General features: G+C 45.3%; 1 protein-coding gene across 2 annotated transcripts in view; it reads right to left on the bottom strand.

Moving 5' to 3' along the window:
* VTA1 (vesicle trafficking 1) overlaps positions 1–12659 on the bottom strand; it is a 568530-nt gene that overhangs the window by 235188 nt on the left and 320683 nt on the right. The window lies entirely within an intron of this gene.

Raw genomic sequence — 12659 nt, 5'->3', positions numbered from 1 at the left:
ATTGGCCAGGAGTTTTTTTTAATTGCTGCATACTGCAAACACTTGATTGTACTTCATTTAGTCTTCATGTATAAAACATCTAAAACATGCAATAAAGTGGCCAATTGGCACAAGCAGACAGCCCACAGATGTTTATTTTATGCGTTATAATCCCAATCCATCAATACTGTCTGTGAAGCCATGTATTTAAGGAAATTACCACACAAATAAAACATACAGACATGCACTTCAAAAACAAACAAAGGGATTACAGCACACTTCAATGGACAATATCAATGATTGAGGTAATAGCTGTATACACTAATGGGACTACATTTGCTCTTGACCAATGAAAATTATAATTTGTCTTTTTTTTGCGGTCCATTCAGAGTTGCATCACTGCAGTTTCCTCTAGGCCACAGCCTTGTACTTAATTATTCCTGTGGACCTTGTTAAAGCCAAATATTTATCTTATATAACACACTATAAAGAGGTTAAGAAACACAGTACGCAATTGGCGCACAAAGTACCGCAAGGGTACGCCTTTAACTATACCTTAAGGAATGTACTTATACTGTAAACATTTGTGCAGTGATAATGTGTAGATGTAATGCAGTGTAACCTTGTTAGCTTAAAAGCTGTATGAGCGACTATGACGCTCTGAGAACCCCTTAGTAATACAATAATCAACCAAATACCGGTCTAAGGTTCTAACGCCTTTAGTGAGAGAATGAACGTTCAAAAAGAATAATACAATACAAGCTATACACTACCAAAATAACATAAAATATCTAACCAAGTAACTAACATATAATACAATAAAGACACAAGTACGTTTAAGGGGAAGGAGAGAGAGAGAAAGAGAATGGCTTACAATAAAGGCAATATGGTTGCGGAGAAACTAACGCACAAAGGGTAACAATCGCATGCGCCTCCTGGATATCCAGCTCCCGATTATCAGCAATGAGAATCGTTGAAGAGAATAGAGAGCTGGCCCAGAGTGGCTTGTCCTTTTATACCCTACACATAATACAGTACAATGGTCCCTATATTCTTATTGTTCATTGGACACAGGAATTCCTCTTCGCATTATAACAAAAGGTCATAGGTTGATTCATACAGGTGGGCTGTGACTATTTCCAACTGCTCAGGTGGGTGGGAAACTAGGTTTCCCGCCGCATGGATAATAAAGTGCAAATATAGTAAAAGTCCATAAACTTCTTATGTCCATAACTATTCGCACGAGCGAGTTATCCGCTTCAAACCAACACCGGAATATTGCTAATTAAATATTCTTCCGATGGATACTAAACACCACTGTATAACCCTTGTCTGACCCTTCGTATCAAACAAAGAGGGATCTCTCTGTCCACGAACATGCTACATTAACTAAACTTTCAGATTCTATCAAAGGGACCATGATCTACAAAATACATTATATGGTTAAAATATGTAACGATTGAGTCGCACGCTAGACGCATACAAACTCTACCGTAAATGCGCATACCGTGCGCCTGCGGGTGCACGCAACAGCGAGTATGCGCACGCACGGGAGAGCACATGCACGCGCTGCGAGGACACGCATGAGGTGCAAATATGGCAGCGTGCATAGTGATATTTTTCTGACTTTGACAACCTATTCCTGTGGCATTGGCTGCATCAACAACTTTTGATAGCTCCCTTTCAGCATGAAAGAGTTGGAAGCAATAGTAGGGGAGACACATGCCAAAGTGCCATTCATTGACACTTTGGCATATATCTTCCTTACCACACTAACACAGATAAAAAGACAATTTCTGTGTGTCAGTCATTGAAATTGTGTGTTAATCTAGGTTAATGTGGATCTATTTTTAGAGAAAAATAAATTAATGCATGTTGTATTATAAGGAATATGCCTAATTTACCTCCTCTTGTTTAAAAAAAAAAAAAAAAAAAAGTATGCGACCTAAAGCATTTGTATATGGACATGCAACTCCAATAATTTACATTAGAAAAAAGGTTGTTCCATATGTTAATCAATAAACTGATAATGATGTATTATAGAACAAAATAATACACCTATTCCACTTCAGATCTGGAAATCACCAGATCTAGAATACCCCTTTCACACCAGAAATGCAGGAACTTACCCGGGAATATGGTCCCGGGATCATGCCGATGCATTCCCGGGTTGGCCCCCGTTTACACCAGCCTTAAGACCCGGGTCAGCACCTTTTATACTGATCCCGCGATGGCCCTGCATTTATATCAGATGTATGGGAATTGTCCTGAAAAGCTGCCTTGGTCTCATCCACTCAGGGACTGTATCCTACCACCAGCAATAACTCTAATATAAAACAAAGAGTTTCCAGCCTGGGCTCCAAATTATAATTACCGTATATACTCGAGTATAAGTCGACCCGAATATAAGCCGAGGCACCTAATTCTACCACAAAAACCTGGGAAAACTTATTGACTCGAGTATAAGCCTAGGGTGGGAAATGCAGCTCTAGCCGTACACAGCCCTCAGTGCCAGATATGCCCTCATAGTGCCAGATATGCCCCCACAGTGCTGCCAGATATGCCCCCACAGTGCTGCCAGATATGCCCCCACAGTGCTGCCAGATATGCCCCCACAGTGCTGCCAGATATGCCCCCACAGTGCTGCCAGATATGCCCCCACAGTGCTGCCAGATATGCCCCCACAGTGCTGTCAGATATGCCCCCACAGTGCTGCCAGATATGCCCCCACAGTGCTGCCAGATATGCCCCCACAGTGCTGCCAGTTATGCCCCCACAGTGCTGCCAGATATGCCCCCACAGTGCTGCCAGATATGCCCCCACAGTGCTGCCAGATATGCCCCCACAGTGCTGCCAGATATGCCCCCACAGTGCTGCCAGATATGCCCCCACAGTGCTGCCAGATACGCCCCCTCATGATGCCAGATACGTTCCCTCCCCAAGTGCCAGGTATGCCCCACAGTGTTGTTACTTACCCCTCCGTCGATCCCGCGCTGTCTTCTGGAGGGACACGAAGCGCACAGCACGCGCCTCTCCTGTGTCCCTCCTGCATCTTCGGCGGCCGCGGCGGGTCTATTAAAGGAAGTGCCGGTTCGTGATCAGAGGTCACGAATGGGTACTTCCTGTAATAGAACCGCCGCTGCTGCCGCCGGAGATGCAGGAGGGATACAGGAGAGCCGCGGGCTGTGCGCTCCGTGTCCCTCCTTCACACTGCTCTGCCTCTGCCTGTCACTGACTCGAGTATAAGCCGAGGTGGCTTTTTCAGCACAAAAAAAAGTGCTGAAAAAGTCGGCTTATACTCGAGTATATACGGTAGATAAAAACGCATCTACATATATTTTATAGTCCATAGTTGTAGTCCTCATTTGTTATGATCTTCTAGTAATAAATGAGTAAATATTATCCATACAAAGACAGTGAAAAATAAATATAAAAGATAAACTAAAGGTCCATACACACGGAGCGATAATAAGAATTTACTTACCGATAATTCTATTTCTCGGAGTCCGTAGTGGATGCTGGGGTTCCTGAAAGGACCATGGGGAATAGCGGCTCCGCAGGAGACAGGGCACAAAAAGTAAAGCTTTAGGATCAGGTGGTGTGCACTGGCTCCTCCCCCTATGACCCTCCTCCAAGCCTCAGTTAGGTACTGTGCCCGGACGAGCGTACACAATAAGGAAGGATTTATGAATCCCGGGTAAGACTCATACCAGCCACACCAATCACACTGTACAACCTGTGATCTGAACCCAGTTAACAGTATGATAACAGCGGAGCCTCTGAAAAGATGGCTCACAACAATAATAACCCGATTTTTGTAACTATGTACAAGTAATGCAGATAATCCGCACTTGGGATGGGCGCCCAGCATCCACTACGGACTCCGAGAAATAGAATTATCGGTAAGTAAATTCTTATTTTCTCTATCGTCCTAGTGGATGCTGGGGTTCCTGAAAGGACCATGGGGATTATACCAAAGCTCCCAAACGGGCGGGAGAGTGCGGATGACTCTGCAGCACCGAATGAGAGAACTCCAGGTCCTCCTTAGCCAGGGTATCAAATTTGTAGGATTTTACAAACGTGTTTGCCCCTGATTAAATAGCCGCTCGGCAAAGTTGTAAAGCCGAGACCCCTCGGGCAGCCGCCCAAGATGAGCCCACCTTCCTTGTGGAATGGGCATTTACATATTTTGGCTGTGGCAGGCCTGCCACAGAATGTGCAAGCTGAATTGTATTACACATCCAACTAGCAAAAGTCTGCTTAAAAGCAAGAGCATCCAGTTTGTTGGGTGCATACAGGATAACAGCAAGTCAGTTCTCCTGACTTCAGCCGTCCTGGAACCTATATTTTCAGGGCCCTGACCACATCTAGCAACTTGGAGTCCTCCAAGTCCCTAGTAGGCGCAAGACACCACATTATAAGCTGGTTCAGGTTAAACACTGACACCACCTTAGGGAGAGAACTGGGGACGAGTCCGCAGCTCTGCCCTGTCCGAATGGACAAACAGATATGGGCTTTTTTGAGAAAAAAACCACCAATTTGACACTCGCCTGGTCCAGGCCAGGTCCAGGAGCATGTTCACTTTTCATGTGAGATGCTTCAAATCCACAGATTTGACTGGTTTTAAACCAATGTGTTTTGAGGAATCCCAGAACTACGTTGAGATCCCACAGTGCCACTGGAGGCACAAAAGGGGGTTGTATATGCAATACTCCCTTGACAAACTTCTGGACTTCAGGAACTGAAGCCAATTCTTTCTGGAAGAAAAATCGACAGGGCCGAAATTTGAACCTTAATGGACCCCAATTTGAGGCCCATAGACACTCCTGTTTGCAAGAAATGCAGGAATCGACCGAGTTGAGATTTCTTCGTGGAGCCTTCCTGGCCTCACACCACGCAACATATTTTCGCCACATGTGGTGATAATGTTGTGCGGTCACCTCCTTTCTGGCTTTGACCAGGGTAGGAATGACCTCTTCCTGAATGCCTTTTCCCTTAGGATCCGGCGTTCCACCGCCATGCCGTCAAACGCAGCTGCGGTAAGTCTTGGAACAGACAAGGTACTTGCTGAAACAAGTCCCTTCTTAGCGGCAGAGGCCATAAGTCCTCTGTGAGCATCTCTTGAAGTTCCGGGTACCAAGTCCTTCTTGGCCAATCCGGAGCCATGAGTATAGTTCTTACTCCTCTACGTCTTATAATTCTCAGTACCTTAGGTATGAAAAGCAGAGGATGGAACACATACACCGACTGGTACACCCACGGTGTTACCAGAAAAGTCCACAGCTATTGCCTGAGGGTCTCTTAACCTGGCGCAATACCTGTCCCGTTTTTTTTTTTTTCAGACGGGACGCCATCATGTCCACCTTTGGTAATTCCCAACGGTTTACAATTATGTGGAAAACTTCCCCATGAAGTTCCCACTCTGCCGGGTGGAGGACGTGCCTACTGAGGAAGTCTGCTTCCCAGTTTCCATTCCCGGAATGAAAAACTGCTGACAGTGCTATCACATGATTTTCCGCCCAGCGAAAAGTCCTTGCAGTTTTTGTCACTGCCCTCCTGCTTCTTGTGCCGCCCTGTCTATTTACGTGGGCGACTGCCGTGATGTTCTATCCCACTGGATCAATACCGGCTGACCTTGAAGCAGAGGTCTTGCTAAGCTTAGAGCATTATAAATTTACCCTTAGCTATATTTATGTGGAGAAAAATCTCCAGACTTGATCACACTCCCTGGAAATTTTTTCCTTGTGTGACTGCTCCCCAGCCTCTCGGGCTGGCCTCCGTGGTCACCAACATCCAAAACTGAATGCCGAATCTGCGGCCCTCTAGAAGATGAGCACTCTGTAACCACCACAGGAGAGACACCCTTGTCCTTGGATATAGGGTTATCCGCTGATGCATCTGAAGATGCGATCCGGACCATTTGTCCAGCAGATCCCACTGAAAAGTTCTTGCATGAAATCTGCCGACTGGAATTGCTTCGAAGGAAGTCACCATTTTTTTTTTTTTTTACCATGGCCCTTGTGCAATGATGCACTGATTTTAGGAGGTTCCTGACTAGCTCGGATAACTCCCTGGCTTTCTCTTCCGGGAGAAACACCTTTTTCTGGACTGTGTCCAGAATCATCCCTAAGCACAGGAGACTTGTTGTCGGGATCAGCTGCGATTTTGGAATCTTTAGAATCCACCCCTGCTGTTGTAACAGTATCCGAGATAGTGCTACTCCGACCTCCAACTGTTCCCTGGACTTTGCCCTTATCAGGAGATCGTCCAAGTAAGGGATAATTAAGACGCCTTTTCTTCGAAGAAGAACCATCATTTCGGCCATTACCTTGGTAAAGACCCGGGGTGCCGTAAACAATCCAAACGGCAGCGTCTGAAACTGATAGTGACAGTTTTATACCACGAACCTGAGGTACCCTTAGTGATAAGGGCAAATTTGGGACATGGAGGTAAGCATCCCTGATGTCTCGGGACACCAGATAGTTCCCTTCTTCCCGGTTCGTTATCACTGCTCTGAGTGACTCCATCTTGATTTGAACCTTTGTAAGTGTTCAAATTTTTTTAGATTTAGAATAGGTCTCACCTAGCCTTCTGGCTTCAGTACCACAATATAGTGTGGAATAATACCCCTTTTCCTGTTGTAGGAGGGGTAATTTTAATTATCACCTGCTGGGAATACAGCTCGTGAATTTTTTCCCATACTGCCTCTTTGTCGGAGGGAGACCTTGGTAAAGCAGCCTTCAGGAGCCTGCGCAGGGGAAATGTCTCGACATTCCAAACTGTACCCCTGGAATACTACTTGTAGGATCCAGGGGTCCTATACGGTCTCAGCGTCATGCTGAGAGCTTGTCAGAAGCGGTGGAACGCTTCTGTTCCTGGGAATGGGCTGCCTGCTGCAGTCTTCTTCCCTTTCCTCTATCCCTGGGCAGATATGACTCTTATAGGGACGAAAGGACTGAAGCTGAAAAGACGGTGTCTTTTTCTGCAGAGATGTGACTTAGGGTAAAAACGGTGGATTTTCCAGCAGTTGCCGTGGCCACCAGGTCCGATGGACCGACCCCAAATAACTCCTCTTCCTTTATACGGCAATACACCTTTGTGCCGTTTGGAATCTGCATCACCTGACCACTGTCGTGTCCATAAACATCTTCTGGCAGATATGGACATCGCACTTACTCTTGATGCCAGAGTGCAAATATCCCTCTGTGCATCTCGCATATATAGAAATACATCCTTTAAATGCTCTATAGTCAATAAAATACTGTCCCTGTCAAGGGTATCAATATTTTTAGTCAGGGAATCCGACCAAGCCACCCCAGCTCTGCACATCCAGGCTGAGGCGATCGCTGGTCGCAGTATAACACCAGTATGTGTGTATATACTTTTTATGATATTTTTCCAGCCTCCTGTCAGCTGGCTCCTTGAGGACGGCCCTATCTATAGACGGTACCGCCACTTGTTCTGATAAGCGTGTGAGCGCCTTATCCACCCTAAGGGGTGTTTCCCAACGCGCCCTAACTTCTGGCGGGAAAGGGTATACCGCCCATATTTTCTATCGGGGGGAACCCACGCATCATCACACACTTCATTTAATTTTTCTGATTCAGGAAAAACTACGGTAGTTTTTTCACATCCCACATAATACCCTCTTTTGTGGTACTTGTAGTATCAGAAATATGTAACACCTCCTTCATTGCCCTTAACGTGTGGCCCTAATAAGGAATACGTTTGTTTATTCACCGTCGACACTGGATTCAGTGTCCCTGTCTGTGTCTGTGTCGACCGACTAAAGTAAACGGGCGTTTTAAAACCCCTGACGGTGTTTTTGAGACGTCTGGACCGGTACTAATTGTTTGTCGGCCGTCTCATGTCGTCAACCGACCTTGGCTCGTGTTGACATTATCACGTAATTCCCTAAATAAGCCATCCATTCTGGTGTCGACTCCCTAGAGAGTGACATCACCATTACAGGCAATTGCTCCGCCTCCTCACCAACATCGTCCTCATATATGTCGACACACACGTACCGACACACAGCACACACACAGGGAATGCTCTGATAGAGGACAGGACCCACTAGCCCTTTGGAGAGACAGAGGGAGAGTTTGCCAGCACACACCAAAAACGCTATAATTATATAGGGACAACCTTATATAAGTGTTTTCCCTTATAGCATCTTTTTTATAGATTTCTAACGCCAAATTAGTGCCCCCCCTCTCTGTTTTAACCCTGTTTCTGTAGTGCAGTGCAGGGGAGAGCCTGGGAGCCTTCCCTCCAGCCTTTCTGTGAGGGAAAATGGCGCTGTGTGCTGAGGAGATAGGCCCCGCCCCTTTTTCGGCGGCCTCGTCTCCCGCTCTTAACGGATTCTGGCAGGGGTTAAATATCTCCATATAGCCCCCGGAGGCTATATGTGAGGTATTTTTAGCCAAAAAAGGTTTTCATTTGCCTCCCAGGGCGCCCCCCTCCCAGCACCCTGCACCCTCAGTGACTGCCGTGTGAAGTGTGCTGAGAGGAAAATGGCGCACAGCTGCAGTGCTGTGCGCTACCTTAAGAAGACTGAGGAGTCTTCTGCCGCCGATTCTGGACCTCTTCTCGTTTCAGCATCTGCAAGGGGGCCGGCGGCGAGGCTCCGGTGACCATCCAGGCTGTACCTGTGATCGTCCCTCTGGAGCTAATGTCCAGTAGCCAAGAAGCCAATCCATCCTGCACGCAGGTGAGTTCACTTCTTCTCCCCTAAGTCCCTCGTTGCAGTGATCCTGTTGCCAGCAGGACTCACTGTAAAATAAAAAACCTAAGCTAAACTTTTCTAAGCAGCTCTTTAGGAGAGCCACCTAGATTGCACCCTTCTCGGCCGGGCACAAAAATCTAACTGAGGCTTGGAGGAGGGTCATAGGGGGAGGAGCCAGTGCACACCACCTGATCCTAAAGCTTTACTTTTTGTGCCCTGTCTCCTGCGGAGCCGCTATTCCCCATGGTCCTTTCAGGAACCCCAGCATCCACTAGGACGATAGAGAAATAGGTGAGCGATTTTGACTATATAGTCAAAATCACTCAGAAAGTTAGTGCATATCGCTCTGTGTGTACACTGCCAGCGATAGCGATGGCGTCCCTGCCAGGTCGCTATTGCTGCTAAAAATAGACTGTGCAGGCAAGTCAATTTGGACTAGGTCGCTGGAAAAGTTAAAACATCCCCTTGCTTAAATGAGTTAGTCAAAATCGCCCATAGCCAAAATCGCTTGCACACTGTCGGGTATATTCAATAATTGTCGGAAGCTGCCGTCCTGTAGGAAAGACGGCAGCTTCCGACAGAAATAGGACGGAAGGGGTTCTGACCTATTCAATAGGGGCTGATTTTTTCCGTCAAGTCGGGAATTCCCGACTTGTCGGAAAACACATGGATCGGCGGAATAGATGCCGATCCACGTTCTTCTGTCAGAAATGGGGCCAAATCCGACAGGTTATGGCCCCCTTTCCGACAAACTCAACACGACTTGAAAACAAGATGTATTGAGGTGAGGAGAGGAGCGGTGCTGCGGGGGGAGCAGAGATCGACGGCCAGCGGGGGGACATGTCTGCGGCGGGAGGAGGTGCTGCAGGGAGAGAGGTGCCGGCCGTCCCCCGGCCAGGCACCTCTCTCCCTGCAGTGCCTCCCCCCGTCGCCGCAGACATATTCCCTCGCAGCCAGCTCCTCCCACTGGCTGTCGATCTCTGCTCCCCCCACCGCCCACAGCACCTCTCATCCTGCAACGCCTCCCCTCACCGCTCCACACATGGCCTGACAGGACCCTGTGTACGGCCAAATCGGACAGTCGGATTTGGCCGTCCATTCAATAGGGGTTTTCGGATCCATTCCGACAACTGCATGTCGGAATGGATTCGACTCTTATTGAATATACCCCAGGGTCCAAATCGCTGGAAAAGTTAGTCAAAATCTCCTACTGCCAGTTCAATGGAAAACGCGCAGTCAAAATCTCTCATAGTTAAAATCTCTCCGTTTGTATCCACCTTTAGTTCATACAGTACAACACATTAGAAAGACACTTATGCTGATGGTTTATGCTATATATGTGTCTCTAAGATGTTCCTGAATCAAAATGTCTCAGTGTACAGAATAAGGGAACCAATATCCCTCTTAGAGCGATATTCAATTAGCTGCTTTAATTTATTGTGGTAAACTGACCACCCGGAATTACTCTATCGTCCCCAATGCCAGCAGTTATGGGAATTAAGTTTCAAATGCCTTAAGCACGCAAAACAAAATCTCAGATAACTAGCCCTTACAGTCTTGTTTTTTTGTGACATGCATAGGTCCGGGAACTTATCCCAGATTTTATGTTTTTGGTCGAAAATAGAAAATGTTTGGCAGAGAAAAATAGGGAATAATTAGATAAGTCAGGGAAAAAAAGAATGTCGATAATGTACTGTAGAAAAATTGGGGAGTTTTCGTAGTCGCCAACATTTTGTGGCTAGTTGGATACCCAACTTAGTCTTTTCGTGATTAATGGGATACCCCCTTAGTCTTTTTCATACACCTCAAGCTGTTCCACACAATAGTGAAGCCATATGGTAGTTCTTAAATTCTTTTTTATTTCACAACAGATTTTCTTCTCATTTAAAACCATAAATACATCATTCACACCAATAATGATGAAGATGGCCTCCTACCAGAATAATGGAAGGATAACACCTGTAGTCACTGACATGCTGTAACAACCGGGGTCAATCTTAGCTTACCAATCAGAATCAGATTTATTGGCCAGGTATACTCGCGTATACTAGGAATTGTTTGCAGTTACAATGCATAAACAAATAACAACATAAAGGGGAGATACAAACCCGATACATAGCATACATGTATACATACATACCATGCTTTACTATGGGAATACTGTGTAAAATTGCAGGGTCTCCTATCCTCTGTTTTGAGAAGGTCCTAGTGGAGGTATCCATGCTTGGCCAGAGGTGACTTAATTAGCACCTTAGTCAATTTGATGTAACCATCTGTGCTAAACCATGGATAAACCTTAAACCTGGACTGTTGGGGTGCCTTGAGGACAGCGTTTGGTAACCTCTTTCCTAGTGTCGTCCTCTGTAGCCAATGTGTTTCGACCTGATGGTCTTTCTCAAGGCAGTCCTTTATGTGTGGATTTTAGCCATAATTTTCAACAAAGGGACTACTGTATTTATGGTTTTAAATGAGAAGAAAATCTGAGTTTGTGGAATAAAGAAGAATACAAGGACTACCATATCTCTTCACAACTGTATGGAACAGCTTGGTGATTATGAAAAATACTAAAAGGGACAATGGGCTTTCCTTGATATGTTCTCCACATATCCTGCTGCGTATTACCTCACTGAATCCACTTTCCTTTGTGATTCTGTCCTCATTTACACCAGGCCTCTGTATTGTTCTATTTACGCATGTTTATCATGTCTCATGCTTATTCTGTTACTGTGGGTGTAAATTTCCAATAATAAAAAAAATTAACACAATTTAAAAGAGGGATATTAGTCCCCTTAATCTATACACTGAGACATTTTGATTCTCTACAGCAGGCATGTCCAAACTGCGGCTCTCCAGCTGTTGTGAAAATACATATCTCAGCATGCCCTGACACAGTTTTGTTGTCAGAGAATGCTAAAGCTGTGTCAGGGCATGCTGGGATGTGTAGTTTCACAACAGCTGGAGGGCTGCAGTTTGGACATGCCCGCTCTACAAGAACATTTCAGGGTCATAAACTGAATATTGCATAAATCACCTGCAATAGATACATTTGTTTCTTTCTAATGCATTATACTTTATGAACTGGCAGCACTAGTTAGGGCTTTTATACGTATTTTTCATGGTCTTTGTATGGAGAAGATTTATTCATTACTATAAAATAATAACGAATTAGAGGGCTACATATATTGTCGATAAAAGATAAGTAGATACGTTGTTATCCCATTATATTTTGGCACTCAGGCTGGAAACTCTATTTTATGTTGCAGCATGAATACTTTGTAGCATGACCTGAACAAGGTGCTTGGAAACATTCCTAAAGATTCTGGTCCATGCTGACAAGTGAGCGTCATGCAGTTGCTGCAGAGTTGATGGCTGCACTTTCATGTTGCAAATTTACCTCTACACGACTTCCCAAAGGTTTAAGATCTGGTGACTGTGGTTGTCACTAGACTATACTGAACTCATGGTGATGTTTGTGGGGCTTCAGATGACATGTGTTATCATGGTCAGTAACAATACCCAAGTATCAAAATATACCAACAAATCAGTATGACGGGATCCGATACTAGCAAAAAAAAAAAAAAAAAACCTTTCCCAACTCCATTACACCACCAAGTTCCAGACAGAAGGCAGGATGGATGACTAGATTCAGTTGTTTACACCAAATTTTGGCCCTACCATCTGCAAGTCGGAACAGAAATAGAGATTTGTCAGACCAGCCAACTTTTTCCCACTTTTGGTGATTGGCTGACTAGATATTGTCATCATATGTATATCTTATTCAATAAACAATTGATAGATGGGACCTTTTACACACGTATTTCTGAAGGTTATGATTTACAACTGGTGCTCATGCGACTATAAGGAATGGTGTGTTCAGACTGTAATACATATGAAATTTGAATCCTTAAGTCTGTCTCACATTTAAATCCAACAAACTGCAGTGAATTAACAG

The sequence above is a fragment of the Pseudophryne corroboree genome, chromosome 4 (assembly GCF_028390025.1).
Source record: "Pseudophryne corroboree isolate aPseCor3 chromosome 4, aPseCor3.hap2, whole genome shotgun sequence".
Taxonomy (NCBI): domain Eukaryota; kingdom Metazoa; phylum Chordata; class Amphibia; order Anura; family Myobatrachidae; genus Pseudophryne; species Pseudophryne corroboree.
This window is presented reverse-complemented; position numbering and strand designations above follow the sequence as displayed.